General features: G+C 35.4%; 1 pseudogene; it reads right to left on the bottom strand.

The window, feature by feature from the left end:
* Positions 1 to 4,175: 4,175 nt before the first annotated feature.
* LOC100156188 (olfactory receptor 5AK3-like) lies at positions 4,176 to 10,943 on the bottom strand (annotated as a pseudogene).
* Between the last annotated feature and the right edge of the window lie 1,505 nt (positions 10,944 to 12,448).

Below are 12,448 nucleotides of genomic sequence, written 5' to 3'. Positions count from 1 at the left end.
CAATGCTGGATCCTTAACCCACTGAGTGAGGCCAGGGATAGAGCTTGAGTCCTCATGGGTATTAGTCAATTTCCTTACTGCTGAGCCACAACGGGAACTCCATCTATTTTTTTTTAAATGGAAATTGATGTTTAGTATTTATTTATTCATTGTTTACAATGAAGTTATTTTAGTCATCAGCTTTAAATATACCTTCATATTTTAACCAAGGTTGAATTTTTATTCCTTAGTCTACTCCTGAATAAGACAAGTTACTGAGAGTTTTTCACTTCCATCTGAAGAGCTTATTCCTAAGTTTCAAGGTATTCTATCTAGAATTTTAATAATAGTGCATTTAGATACATATAAAAATTCCTGTTACTACTTTATTTTAAATTTTGTTTAAACACTGGAATTAAGAATAAATGTTTAACCTGAGGAAAAGTTTTTAAGTATCTTTGGGCATGATTTAATGATTTATCTTTTAAAAATTAATACATACATTATTATATTAAAATATTTTTCTAATATCAAAGTATTTTGTTCTCCTGTAATACAACTAACCCAATTATGGTGTCTTATTCTTCACTATGCTCCTGAGGTTGTTTTCCTTGTGTGTGTTTATATTTTTAGCACGTATTTGTATATTAATCTTTGAGTGTGGCAGTGGAGTATAGTTTTTAAGCTGCCTTTGATGCTTACTTTATAAAACATATGTTGAAACATTTGTTATATTCCCATGGTCAATGACAGATCAAGGTACTGATATTGTCTATTTCTTAATATTTGTTTAGAACTCTAGGTCTTGGTGCTTTTTGGCAAAACTGTTGCACTTTCACAAGTTTATTTCTTCTATGTTACCTGCTCTTTAACTTTTCCTGTGGTAACATTTTGCAATCAGTATTCCCTTGGAAAACCAATCATTCCATCAGATTTGATAATACATTTGGATATTGTTATTGTTTAGTATTCTCTCATTTACATATTTTTTGTTCCCCAGTATCATTTTTCTTGATCAATCAGCAAATGATTTATCCATTTTATTGTGATGTTACCTTTAGCACCAGAAAATGAGTTCTTGATATTACTATTACTGTTACTTAATAGATTTTATATATTAATTTAAAAAATAATAATCACTCTCTTATCCTTGCTTTATATTATTGTCTCATGCCTTAAAATGTATGCTTACAGGAGTTCCAACTAGGAACCATGAGGTTCAGATTCGATCCCTGCCCTTGCTCAGTGGTTAAGGCTCTGGCATTGCCATGAGCTGTGGTGTGGGTTGCAGATGTGGCTCGGATCCCACGTTGCTGTGGTTCTGGCATAGGCTGGTGGCTACAGCTCTGATTTAACCCCTAGCCTGGGAACCTGATATGCCATGGGTGCAGCCCTAGAAAAAGGCAAAAAGACAAAAAAAATGTATGCTTACATAATTTGTTATAATTATTTACTATTTACTAACACTAGTATTTATAGAGCTATAAAATTTTATTTGAAAACCCTTTGTAGTTTATAGAGGATTATGTAATTGTTTGCAAATTATTGTTTTATAGATATGTAGCAATATTGTTTTTATTTCATCTTCACCCTAAGGTTTGTTTCAATGAGAATTTTCAGTTTTAGGTGGAAGAATTTAGTTTTTACTTTCAAACTTTATTATTAAATTCCAGCTCTAGGATTTCAAAGCAGAGAATATTTTATATACTCTTCCTGATTTTTGCTATTGATTGTATTTTTATATTAATGGCATGGACACATGGCTAGGAAAAAGGAAAGGATGGAAGGAAGAAAAGGAAAAAAAGAAAGAAAGGAAAAAGGGAAGAAAGAAAAAAGGAAGTTAGTTTCCTGGATCCATGTTATTATGAAGATAAAATTCAGTTCCCCCAATATATCAGACTGTCATGTGTCTAACACAATGTCAATAGTCACAAAAAGCCAGTAAGAAACATGTTTCTACCTGGACCTCCCATGGCCACAAGGCAATGGGAAAGGCTAACAGCTCCTTCTTGTAAGGGATGAAGACTTTTTCTCACCAACAACATACCTTTCCTACCTTTTCCTTTCCCCCTCTTGAGCACTGCTTACTGAAATACCTATGCTTTATGACAGTGTCCAAATCTAGAGGGAGTACCTGGGTCCCTGGTCCATACCTGGAAACCTTCAGCAAAGCCCATAGCCCATACCCCATAAAAAGCCCAGCCCCATGCCTTCTTTCTGAGCTGTCCACAGCTTCTGTGGAATGTGCTGCAGAAGCCAAATTTTGACTCCTAAACTTTGCCTCCAGGTGTGTTTGGTTGGTGGGCCTTAAGAATATAGAGTTTCTCAATACAAATTTGTTCTCATTGATTATGTCAAGTAGCTCTTCTTCTGTAATCTCATTTTAAAATTTGTTGGCCTATTATGGACAAGAAGAAATTTACTACAATTTTGTGTTTTCTTTGTCCCTGTATTTTCTATTTTTCTACTTTATGAATATTGTTGTTATCATTTAACACACATTTTTTCCAAGAACATTTTTGCCCTGTTAAATTCCACATATGAAGATAGTGAAACCTAAGATTTGTCTCTGTCTCCTGAGACAATTCATCTAAAGGTAGAAGTAAAGATTTCTTCTGCCCCTTCAAGAAAGGACTTGCTGGAGTTCCCGTCGTGGCGCAGTGGTTAACGAATCCGACTAGGAACCATGAGGTTGCGGGTTCGGTCCCTTCCCTTGCTCAGTGGGTTAATGATCCAGCGTTGCCGTGAGCTGTGGTGTAGGTTGCAGATGCGGCTCGGATCCCGCGTTGCTGTGGCTCTGGCGTAGGCCGGTGGCTACAGCTCTAATTCAACCCCTAGCCTGGGAACCTCCATATGCCGCGGGAGCAGCCCAAGAAGTAGCAACAACAACAACAACAACAACAAAAGACAAAAAAAAAAAAAAAAAAAAAAGGACTTGCTAACCTACCACATTGAAAATAGGGTTTCTCTCCGCAGAGGGTAATATGGACATGTCACAAGAACTCCTGAAAAAAAATTTAGAGTTTCCTAATTTTGGCATTCATCTCCTTTAGTGCATTCCTATAGTGGGATGGTATTATCTGAATTTATTTGGTATTATTCAGGTTATCATCGTCTCCAAATCACAGGATTTCTTCCTCAGTCCATAGTTTGGGACTTCTGGAAATGTTGAGAAACCCTGGGAACTTCCATGCTGTCAGTTTTCTTATTCACAACTTCTTATGGTTTTACTGAATAATGAGATTGAGAGAATAAATACCACATGGAATCTCACCCTTTTTGATAACATGTCTGTCTATAGGATGGGCATATGCTTGATTTTATTTTCTCCCAAGTGGATAGAACACTTGTGTTCAAGTCCAGGCATGACTTCTTGTGTTTGGCCTGGTTTCTTCCATCTTTCTCCACTCTTGGAGATTGAGGGAAATAAAGTAGCAATTCTGGATTAGTGAGGCTGCTCTGAAGCACCAAATTCAGCATTGAATTTGACCCTTCAAGAAGGCACAGGTGGAGAGTCAAGTTATATTTAAAATACAACTTTACCAATAGTACACTGATATACTCCCTATCTGCCAGATGCCTGTGTCAGGTTCCTAGCTGGTTAGAGCTCATGTACACAGGGGAGAGGTATTGATCCATAGTGCCTCATACATGTATGAGGATTCATTCAACTGTTCCTTTCTTCCTCTTGCTTTGTGCACATTTTCTCCAAAGATATGGAGAATTTCTGTAACTCATTCTTTACAAACAAGAAAATAGCTTAGCTATTGAGTAAAAGCAAGAGGAAAGGTATCTGTTAAGGGAAACCGAAAAGATTTTTGCACTGGTTAGTATTTATGCTACAGTTATTGGAGGTACTTTCCAACACTGACTATCCACTTTTCTCTATTTTTATTTTCTATTTTAAAGGCAAGTATTTGGCAAAAGGGCGTCTCAGAATGGACAAAAGAAATATCAAAGCACTTTTAAGATGCTTTCTCTCCAAGAAATATATGAATTAGAGGTTATGTATTTCATCAATTTAGATGTTTTTATTACCTATCACAAAGTTTTCATATAGCTAAGAAATCACATTTTACATCATTTTTTTTTTGTTTGTATCTCACACGTATTTGCCACACCTTCTGCTGTTGAGAAATGAGAGAGAAATTTTGGCTTGCTTGTTGAACATGCTGAGTTAGTAGTTGGTTTCCAAGCTAGAAACACTTATTTCTAACCCCTTTCAGAGCTTCTCTCACACCTTGGTTTCTCAGGCTGTAGATGAGGGGGTTTAACATGAGGATCACAATCCCATAAAACACAGAAGCCAGTTTTTCTTTCTCTTGAGATTCTAGGGAGCGATGGTGCAGATACATGTAAGACAGAGTCCCATAGAAAATGGTGACTGCTGTCAGGTAGGAAGCACATGTGGAGAAGGCTTTTTTCCTCCCTGCAGCAGAGGAGATCTTCAGGATGGCAGCCAGGTTAAATATGTAGGAAAAGATGATGACCAACACAGTGAACAACAAGTTAAACCCACAAAGGCTGATGTTGAAGTAAATACTGGAGCACGAGAGGAGAAGAATTGGGGGTTCATCACAGAAAAATTGGTTAATTTTATTGGATTTGCTAAAGTTCAGTTGGAAAGTAAAACCTGTGTTTACAGAAGTGTTTAGGAAGCCCATGAAGTATGAGTTGAATGAAGATTCTTCTGGATCATGACTGTTGGATAGCAGAGTGGGTTGCAGATGGCCACATAACAGTCTACTGCCATTGCAGCCAGGCTATAGCTGTCACTTGTTGCAAAAGCAGCATGCAGGTTAGCAACTGCACCACGCATCCTATGAATGAGATAGATTGTTCTGTTCCTGTAAAGTTTTGCAGCAATTTGGGAGTGATTGCAGAGGTGTAGCAGAGATCCACAAAAGCCAAGTTTTGGAGGAAAAGGTACATGGGGGTGTGAAGGGAAGAACCGATCTTGATGAGCAGGATCATGCCAATGTTACCCACCAGGGTGACCACATAGATCACTAGAATCACTATGAAAAGGACAAGCCAAGGCTTGTGTTGACCAGCAAATCCAAGGAGAATGAATTCAGTCATTTCAGTGCCATTGTTTTGTTCTATGGCTGATAAAGATTAAATATCAGCTGAAAAGATGCAAAGAAAAAAGAGCAGAGAAATCTATGACCACTGCTATCCTTTAATTCTTGCATTGGAAATGGCATCATCTTTAATTTCATAGTGGGGTCAGAGAATAATTTCCATGACATAATCAACTTAGATTTTTGAAGTCTAAAACTTGATATCTGACTTAGATATTTTCATCTATAGTTTGAGGATGTTGTCATGGACCAGTATTGGTTTCTCAGTGTGCAGAGTGATTGGTATTTCTTAACTATATCAATTCAGGAACAAATCACATATACTTTTACTTAATTAATCTTTCTTTTATATACTCCACATTTTAATTAGAATGAATGATTAGTTAGAATTTAACAATTGCTTAAATAGTAGTCATCATATTTGAAATCTTCAAATATCCATAGAATTCTATATGATCTTCCTTACACTTATCTCTATATTCTCATTTCAGTCTTTCTTAGTAATAACTTTTTTCTGCCATGATGTTCTCATGGAATTGTAGCATTCTTTGTGGAAGTGTTTATCAAAGTATTGGTAGTAAAGTATCATTCTCTTTTTAAAATTTCAGTTTTGTCTCTTTTTGTAAAAAGCAATAAAAAAATTTTCAGCATTGTCAAAATTTGTGATCATTTAAAAGCTTAATCTCACTTTTGGTAGTTAAGTGCATCATAGAGTGGAAACAGAGTCCAAGGACTGATGCTGGTCCCTGGGCCACACACTGAGTAGCACTGCTCTGTGGTGTCCATTCATCATAATTTATTCATGTGTTTTCCTAATGATGGATAGTAGGTTATCTACAACTTGTCTCCACTACAAATAACTCAGGGTGAAATGTTCCTAGGGAGTATTCCTAGGAACAAAATTGTTGAGTCCGGAGGTATGCACACATTTAACTTGAATGAAATATTCCAGATCACTTTCCATAATGGATTAGCCAGTATACACTCCTAGCATTTGTGCATGGGGGCTCCCATGTCTTTACCTCCTAGTGAACATTGGTATTTTCCTAATATTTTTTGCCCAGGAAAATAGATGCAAAACGTTGTCTTGTTTTCTTTCATTCTCTGCCCTTTAGTTACAAGTAAATTTGATTACAGTCTAATGTTCTTTTTAGCATTTTGGGTTTCTATTATTCTGTAAATTTCCTAGTTATTTTTTTGCAAATTTACTATTGAGTTGATTTTAGATGTTCTTTGCTTATCCAAGATTCCAATTTCTGGTTGGTTTTTGACTTAAAAATTTTCCTTACATTCTATCCATCATCTATTAATTTTGCCTGTGCTATCCTTTATAGAACATAAATCCTTAAATGTAAAATAATGGTTCTTATTTTGTGCCTTATTGTTTATTCTTTTGAAAAATAATTTTCACCCATTTAATTTCCTTAATATAGTAAAAAGTAATAAGAAAACCTTTTTTTTTTCACTTTAGTTTGCTGGCACGTGGTATTTGTGGCACCATGACATTTTGTATCATATATATAATTTGATAAATGTCATTTGTGTTTTCTCAATTTTTTTAAAAAAAAAGTAGGCAAGCAAGATAGAAAGTGATAGTAGCACTGTGTGTCTCTGTGTGTATGCTAAAAATTTAAATACTTTAAAAATTAGTAAGTGATTTTACTTTTTCTAAATTTACACACAGACACTAGACCCAGTTACGTTACAGGAAATTTCTACCTAACATTTTTGGAACAAATAATTCTAATATTAAAAAATTTTTCCTGTAAGTTGCAAAAGAAAACATTCCACAACTCATTTTGTACAGCTAATGCAACCCGGCCCCCCAATAAAGACAGTTTGAGAAAAGAATATCAGAGAGATTTAATGTGTGAAAACAGATGAAACAGCATTTAATAAGTACACACTCAATAATCAAACCTATCCATTCATGAACAAATGATTACTATGGTTTTAAAGAAGCTTTAGTAAATAGTGATTCTCTTCTTTTCTCTGTGTATGGACAGAGAAAAATAAAAGAAGTGTATAGATGGAGACCATTATGCCACCTTCAGACACCTGAAGGAAGACTTTCTTAGTCAGGTTACTTGTGCCCAGTGAACACCCTGAGGAGACAAGCTTATCTACACAGTGTTTGTGGCAGTGACTGGGTTATGCCTTTTGCACATTGTGGCAAAGCACCTCTGAGATGCAGGGGGACAAGGGCCCAGCAGGCTGGCTGTTCCTGAGTGGGTGGAGCAGAGCATGCCAGGTGGTTCCTAGATTTACTGATCAGATTGTTGTACCCTTCTAGGAAAACTGATTGACTAGAAAGGGAACAGGATGGCCATTATTCCACAAAATGAGCTCATTTTGCAGGACAGAAATATTAGAGGCAGGGAAAAAGTATTTTTCCATCAGCGGTCAAGAGAGAGTTGTATCAACATGGTATTTCCTCTCATACTAATTTATAAGTTCAACGTAATTTCAATGAATTGCTTGAGGGAACATCACAAGTACTTGCAAAAACTTACAAAATTTATATGGAAATGAGCTAAAAATAGCTAGGAGAATTTGAAAAGGAAAAATGTTGGGAGCTTGTCCTGTCAGATATCAGAATTTATTATCAAGCAGTAATAATAATGACAGGTGGTACCAGTCTGAGGGTAGACAAATCAGTGGAACTGACAAGAAGATATCGTGAACAGACCCACAAATCTTTAGAAGCTTGATGTATGAAAACAGTAGTATGTGAATCAGTACAAAAGACCCCGTGGACTGTGGTGCTATAAATGCTTACACATATGAATATAGTATACTGTAATTTTACTTTTCATTTTATCAGTTCCAAATGGATTAAAGATTTACACTGAAAACCTCTGAGGGTAAAATATAGCAAAGTATCTATGACTTAGCTATGCAGTAAAAAAATTTAAATGACATATAAAACATAAAACATGTTTATGTGTTTTATATAAACATAATACACTGAAAACTTACCTATATCTAAAGTAAAAATACCAACACTATAAAAAAGAAAATCCCAGGTACTGACTAAAAATTTACTTAGGTAAACTTGTTTGAAACACATATAAATATCAAAGGATTGGTATCCAGTATATTTAAGTAATTTTTATAAATTTCCCCACGGGAAAAATTCACAAAAGATATAATCAGGATAATTATAGAAGGAGAGACTTAAATGGTTAATATAAATATGGATATACAAAGAACTCATTAGTATTCAGATAACTGTGTATTTATATTGAATTGAATATAACTTTACACTCCTCAGAATAAAATGAAGTTTCTGTAACAATGTGGACTCGTATTTCTGGTCAGAAGGTAAATTAGGATAGTAACATTGGGTACCATATTGGGAACATTTATAAATTAAATATATGCCTCTCTTTGGTCCAGAATTTCCATTATAGGTATATATTCCAGACAAACTTATGACCACATAAAAGGATGCACAGACACACATATACGGAAGAATGTTCTTCATAATCCTGACCATAGAAAAAAAAATAAGAACTATTAATAAATCAATGAGAATTCAGTATACTGATGCTACATATTTATGTGGACAAATTTCTCAAGTGGAATGCTGAGTAACAAGCAAGTTGCAGAACTCAGATGACAAGTACATGAATGGCTGCCACGTTATTTTATTTTGAATTTTTTATTACAGTAAAGTTGATTTACAGGGTTGTGTCAATTTCTGCTGTACAGCACATTGACCCAAATATATATATATATATATTTATATATACATATATACAAATATATATACATGATTTTTCTCATATTATCTTACATCATGGTCTATCCCAAGAGATTGGATATAGTTCCCTGTGCTATACAGCAGGACCTCATTTCTTATCCATTCTAAATGTAATAGTTTGCATCTACTAACCCCAAACACCCAGTCCACCTGACCTCTTACCCCCTTGGCAACAACAAGTCTGTGAGTCTCCATGTCTGCATCTGTTTCTGTTTTGTAGATGTACCATATGTTAGATTCCACATATAAGTGCTATCAAAGATACCTTATTTCAAATATATTTTAATACACTTTAAATGTTTCCTCACAAAGTAAAAAAAACACACGCCCACATATCAGCAGAGGGCTCCTTACTCTGATGTCAGTAACGCCAGGAAGAGCTGCAGAGCCATAGATGTGATAGTCACTGTGGGATAAGAAGGGACTCCAGGGTTCAAAACTACATCCTCATGTATAGTAGTTGGGTTTGTTACCACTGAGCCACAACGGGAACTCCTATATTTTTTAATCTTTTGCTACATCTGGTCTCTTTTCCCCTCTGTGCTTCCAAAGGGAGAGTCTGTCATATATTCTTGCTGAATTATTTGGAATAAACTTCATTGTTATTGTAATCTCAACTAGTAATTCAAATTGAGAACATTGTTTTTACAATTTCGCTGTGTGAAGGAGATTTTATGTATCATTTTTACACACACATGTGGGAGGGGTGAGTGATAAGGTTTACTATACTATAATGGTTAATATCTCTGAATAAGATTGTCCTGAGATCAAAACTTATTGTTGCCACATAGTATGTGAGCTTTGGCAAATCAAAGCTCCTTAAATTTGAGTTAAAGGATAATGACAGAGATATTGTCAGGATTAAAAAATTCTTGTAGACCTTTTATTACCAATAAATGCTCCAGAGCTATTTGCTATCATGAACATTATTGCTGGATTCTCTATAACTGTGTAGAATGTTTGTCGCAAGACATGTTTCTACAATATTTTCTTAGCCTTTTTGCTTCTATTTTCTATGCTGAAAACTCCATCTTATCCTGCTTTACATTACCCCATCTTCCTGCTTGGAAAACAGTCTCAGTGCTGGTAACTCTCATAAGCTTAAGAACAAACACCCAAAGACATGAGTTATTCATGTGGTCAGCGGAATGAGGACATAATGTGTTGGTCTAGGCACACCGGACCTGTGCAGATTGGCATGCCATTTGCACAGCACATGTCCTCTAAAGAATAAGGGGAAGATGAGCTTCATGGCCCCAAGAGGTTTAGGAGGGGTCCTTAGCAGTTTATGCATTAGCAAGGAGAACTGAGGGTGCAAACCTAGGCATAAGGGGTTGCTGCAGATAGGCACACTGTTTGCAGAATCACAATGATGATTCTCTAGATGCTATGCATAGATAGCTGACACCAAGCTTCCTCAATGCTAATGATTGTTAAATGCCTAAAAGTCAGAATAAAAGCTTAATCAGCTACCGGCTGTGATATTTAAAATAATTAAAAAAAAACCTATACCCTGCACCTACAACCCTCTCCTCACTTGGCATAATCCCAAAGAGCACAAAAAAAGCAGTGTGGTGTCTTGAGGTGGCACTCTTGGTCCCTGAGACCTTGGGTTCCCTAGGTCCCACCTTTACTTAAGATAAATGTCTCTGTGTCTTGTTTTATGTTCACTTTTTACTTAAGTTTCACAGCACCCATTCTTCAGCCCTATCCTGCTGAGCTGGTCTCCACAAATGTTCATTAATCTAATGTTTCTGAGCATTAGAAGGGATAATACATAATTTCTCTGCACCTGTTGTGAAGAATGATACTTTTTTTTTGGCTTTTCTTGGGGGCGCACCTGTGGCATGTGGAGTTCCTAGGCTAGGGTGTTGAATCAAAGCTACAGTTGTCAGCCTACACCAAAGCTGCAGCAGCTTGGGATCCAAGGTGCCTCTGTGACCTACACCACAGTTCAGAGTAATGCCATACCCACAACCCACTGAGAGAGGTCAAAGAATGTTACTTTGAACTGACTGGCTTTGTAGGATTTCTTGGGGGCTGGAGAGATTTCCAACATCCTTGGCCATTACTGTACCACTCTCTCCTGGTTTTCTGATCTCCATTGGCCTCATGCCTCTTAGGCTTTAGATCCAATTATGGGTATGGTTTTCTCATGATTAAAAGTCATTTTATGAATTTGAGATCAACACAGAAGGCAATCAGAATATGGAACAGATATTTGTTTAAAGGAGGTAGTAAGATGAAATGGTAAAAGCAGACTTGAGTCACATTTCCTGGGTTTTAATGTAATCTGGGAAAGTTATTTAACCTTTCTACCTCATATTTTATATATGTAAATATAATAACAATGATGTCTATCTCATAATGTTTTGGAACCAATTAAGTGGGTTTATATATATATTAAGTCCTTAAGAGAGTTCCTGGTATATTGTAAATACTACAAAAACTTTTTTTTTGTATTTTTCAAAAAGTTTTACTGAATCCCAGGACATTGTAGTAGAGCAGAATGGATATTTTTGAGAGACTATAAACTCAGTGTTATAGAAAAATGTTTTGTCTTGTTAGAAGGTAGAGAAGGGATAAATACTAAACATCCCATCTGAATTGTTTGGAAGGTCAAGGGGGAGTTTAATTTTCTGACACAGTTTTTGGAGGTTGGAGGTTTTGTGTTGTTTACTTCTCAAGTGTTTTGGGATTTTTCACCTATTTTTTATAACTGATGTTTAGTTTAATTCAATTGTAGTATGAGAACAGACATTATATGATTTCTATTGTTAAAAAAATTTAAGGTGTGTTTTATTGCTCAATATGTGGTCTCTCTTGGCAAATGTTCCATGTGAGCTTGGAGAGCATGTCCTTTGCTGTTGCTGGATGAAGTAGTCTATAGATGTTAATTATATCCAGTTGACTGTTGTTGCTGTTGAGTTTAACTATGTCCTTACTGATTTTATGCCTGCTAGATTTCTTTATTTCTGATGGTGAATTTTTGAAGTCTCTATAATACCTTACTAAGTTCTATTTTTTTATTGTCTGACTCTCTTATGAGAGTCATAATGTCAGTGTAAGCAGAGATTTTATCCTGATTTTTTTAAAATTTATTTTTATATCCTTAGCTCATAGCATAGAACATGGCACAAAATAGATGCTCATTTAAAAAAATGAATGATTTGATAAATAATTAGTGATTATATATACCTTAGAGATGAAATTTTCACATATGCAACCTCACTCTTATACAGAAAACACTGAGTGTTAGGGAAAAGGAAAAAAAATGTCTCGCTATAGCAAAGAAGGGAAAGTGGCAAACTCATTTTCACTGGAACAAAATGACAGGGCTGATATTTTTCACTGGAAATATTTCCATAATTGTTCTGACACTCTTTTTTCTCCTTGTTACATCTTCCTTACTCTAGTTATGTGATGGGATTGGTTTAATAGGGTTTTTTTTAAATATATATACGTTCTTTTAAAATATGGTAGAAAATCCTCAGTGAATTTAATTACATAAAGATCTGTTTTGGACATATTCCAATTTCAGGAACATCATTAGAAGGTATAAAACCTTCATGATCTTTGCTCATATTTAGTAGAAGATGATGTCCTCTTAAAAACATAT

This window comes from Sus scrofa, chromosome 1 (genome assembly GCF_054392235.1).
Source record: "Sus scrofa isolate SSC_HxYL_T2T_F1_AM1 chromosome 1, Sscrofa_HxYL_maternal_Yorkshire_Landrace_v2.0, whole genome shotgun sequence".
Lineage (NCBI taxonomy): Eukaryota > Metazoa > Chordata > Mammalia > Artiodactyla > Suidae > Sus > Sus scrofa.
This window is presented reverse-complemented; position numbering and strand designations above follow the sequence as displayed.